The sequence below is a fragment of the Passer domesticus genome, chromosome 2, assembly GCF_036417665.1.
Source record: "Passer domesticus isolate bPasDom1 chromosome 2, bPasDom1.hap1, whole genome shotgun sequence".
NCBI lineage: Eukaryota > Metazoa > Chordata > Aves > Passeriformes > Passeridae > Passer > Passer domesticus.
Window position 1 is genome coordinate 113002741 of NC_087475.1, and position 3794 is coordinate 113006534.

The window sequence follows — 3794 nt, forward strand, 5'->3', positions numbered from 1 at the left end:
GTTAAGACTCATCCGTTTCCAGCCCCCTGCCGTGGGCAGGGACGCCTTCCACAAGACAAGAACCGGCTCTGAGCCGCACTCAACCTGGCCTTGAGCACTTCCAGGCGTGAGGCAGCCCCCTGTGCAGGGCCTCACCACCATCACAGCCAAGAATTCCCTCCCAATATCCCATCTAACCCTGCGCTGTCACAGTGGGAAGCCATTCCTCTTTGTCCTGTACACCCAGGTCCCTGTCCAAAGTCCTTCTCCAGCTCTCTTGCAGCTCCTTTAGGGTCTTGCAGGGGCTCTGAGGTCTCCCCAGAGCCTTCTCTTCTCCAGGCTGAACATCCCCAGCTCTCCCAGCCTGTCTCCAGAGCAGAGGGGCTCCAGCCCTCAGAGCATCTCCATGGCCTCCTCTGGATGCACTCCAGCTGCTGCATGTCACTCTGATGTTGGTCACCAGGGCTGGAAGCAGCTCTGCAGGTGGGGTCTCACCTGAGTGGGGCAGAGGGGCAGAATCCCCCCTCTCCTGCTTCCCACACTGGGATCAGCCCAGCACACAGGGGCTTCTGGGCTGGCAAAGCACACGGCTGGGGAATGTTCAGTTTCTTGTCCACCAGCACACCCAAGTCTTCATTTTCAGGGCTGTTCTCAATCCATTCTCCCCCCTCATTGGTGGGGAGGGGATCACCGCATTCCTCTACTAATGCTGGGCTGTTTAAGACACCATGGCCCTCTTCTTGTTCAAATGCTCTCCCACTCCACTCTTGGCTGATTTTATCCTCCCCAGTTGGCTTTGGGAGTTCTAGGTTCCTGAAAAAAATAATGAAATTAAGATAAAAGGTAGAAAGGAGGAAATTTTAGTCACTTTGATGCATTTTTAAAGGAATTTTAATGAAAATGGAATTAATGAAAACATTAAAACTTAACAGAAGCTCTAATGGTTTCATTAAGTATCATTTTCATTAAGATAACCTACAGGTAATGTCTAAATCACTGACCAAGCCTCCTTTTCTTCTAACAACATGTTTAAGGGTCTATTCAACTCATCCATAAGAAACAATATGTTATTTAGGTTTGCACCAAAGTTTTAATGTAGCTGCACTTGCCACTTGAGATTTCTGAAGACAGATGGGTCTGTCCCAGCTCCTGTGACATTAAACCAGATCCTTTATAACTGCATAATGTCTGGGTAAGTTGGTAAAGGGGGGATTTTGCTATAGCTCTGGACAGAGGATCAGGCCTCTGTCTCTTCCCTAATCTCAGTTTCATCTTCTGTAATTTGGAGAAAATGGAATAATCTGTATTTAAGAAGCACTTCAACATCACTCAAAGAAAAGCCAGTGGAAAACATTGAGTATGTAGAGCTTCTTACGTGCAGAGAACAAGTAGCAATTATAACTGAAACAGACATGAAAATGCTTCAACTTTTGACTAGTTTTTTGGGTGGGAGCAGGATTATGTCTAGCTGTGTCAGCAGTCAGCAGTTTCCAGTTGCTTCTGGAGATGCTGCTGCAATATCCACTTTTTGGCCCAGACGACATGTCTAGCAGTGTGTTTCATTGAAAAAAAAAAAGGTCATATTTTTTGCTGTGGAGAGCTTAAATCTGTGATTCAGAGGTGAAAGAACAGTTTATTTTTCTTCTCGGTCCCGAGGCATTCCCACACCTATCCTTATGAATCAAAATAGCACCAGGACTGGTTTGCTCCCCATTAGGCCATAAGGCTGTGTTCCAACACTTGTAGTGGCCTGTGGAAATCTGCATAATAATGTAAAATTGCAAAAGCCTGCCTGAAGAAAGTGTCTTGACCAACAGGTCTTGGCTAAGACCTCCAAAAGGGAGCCCAGAACCCAAATAAATCACTGTAGCATACTGCTGAATGAAAAGATAATGCTCTCCTGCCTGCCTGTGTTCCCTGTTGAATTAAATAAACTTACCTACAAGCAAAGAAGGGCTGAGGTATCTCTTCTTATTGTAAGTGAAAGAAAAGCCTGCAAAAAAATCACACTGCTAGGTCATGATAGGCATGAGACAGACAAATGGAAAATAGCTCAATTGCTAGGATCACTATCTGTCCGGATCCATCATCTTTCTATTTATATATTCACCTTTTATATATTTTGGTGCAAATTCTCTGAATGCTGAGTATAGAATCACAAAATGGCCTGGGTTGCAAGGAAGTTAAAGCTCATCCATTTCCAAACCCCAGCCATGGGCAGGGAACTTTCCAGCAGACCAGGTTGCTCTGAGCTGCATCCTACCTGCCCTTGAACATTTCCAGGCATGGGGCAGCCACTGCTACACTGGGAAACCTGTGTCAGGGCCTCACCACCCTCACAGCCAAAAATTTCCTCCCAATATCCCATCTAACCCTGCCCTCTGGCAGTGGGAATCCATTCTCCCATATCCTGTCCCTCCAAAACCTTGTCCAATATCTCTCTCCAGCTCTCTTGGAGCCCCTTTAGGCACTGCCAGGGGCTCTGAGGTCTCCAGTAGCTCCACGTCCTTCTGATGTTGGAGGCAGCTCTGCAGGTGGGGTCTCACCTGAGTGGGGCAGAATCAGCTGCTGCCCATGCTGTGGCATCAGCCCAAGCCCAGGACATGGGGGTTTTCAGGGCTGCTTTTCTCGCTCCATATGCTGCAATGGTATCCCAGCCTAGATGGATGCATTAAAATTTAAATAAATAAACTAATAATAATAAAATCCTTTAGTGCTTCATGGATTATTACAGCTGTCAGGAGTAAAGATGCAACCACCATAGACAGCCTCAGCCTCAGCAGCTGCTTTGTGACTTGAAGTCGTAAATTGTGTCACCAAGTTTCTTGTGAGGAAGGAAAACATAAGCCTCAACCTGATGATACAACTGAGCCCCAGAACAGCCTCTACCTTCACCAGGGCATGTAGTGACAAAATCAGGGGAATCTCTTCAAACTGAGAGGGTAGGGTTAGAATGAATTCTTCTCTGTGAGAGTGGTGAGGCTGCCCCATGCCTGGAAGTGTTTAAGGGCAGGTAGGATGGGGCTTGGATCAACCTGGTCTAGCGGAAGGTGACCCTGCCCTTGGCAGGGAGTTGAAACAATATGAGCTTTAAGGAACTTTCCAACCTAAACCATTCTCAGATTCTTTGACTCCCACTACTTGAGCAGTGCAGTGCAATATCTCACTTCTTTGAAGAGTACTTGTCCTGAAATTTTTTTCCTCTCCCATCCCACACACTGAAAATCAGCAAACAGTCATAAGTAATAGATTAGAAATATATTGAGATAAGGGAGAAGAGATGTGTTTCCACATCTCCACACGTCACCTGCTTCTCTACAGAACTTCAAATAAACCCAAAAGCTGTAACCCAAGGGTATGGAGGTAGCTGAGGCACAAGCCTACTGGGGAGCTAAGCTTTTTTTCAAACTAAGCTGTTTGAAAAAACAATGCAGATTTAGGTAGTTAGAATTTCACGCTTGGTCCTTCACCCTGTTCCTTAGTCTTGAATTCCTGAGCTTCAAAGCTCTCCCTGGTCTCTCCTGCTTCTGACTGTGGCTTCTGGTAAGATCCTTCAAGTCCTGTTTGTTCTTGTGGCTGGGTGGAAGTGTTCTATCACCCCAGGTTTACATCACCACCTGTCCATGCGTCTGAACTAGGTGTTATGATTTTAGGAGCCCAGACTGGTACTTTCCAATGCTCCATCACTAGAGAAGTGCCTGCCATATAAGCAGGAACCAGCCACACTTCAGACATGCAAAATAAGTGTCAACCAGGGTATCGCTGAACCCATTAACAAATTGTGCATGGCCATTCTTTGCTGTACAAATGACAAC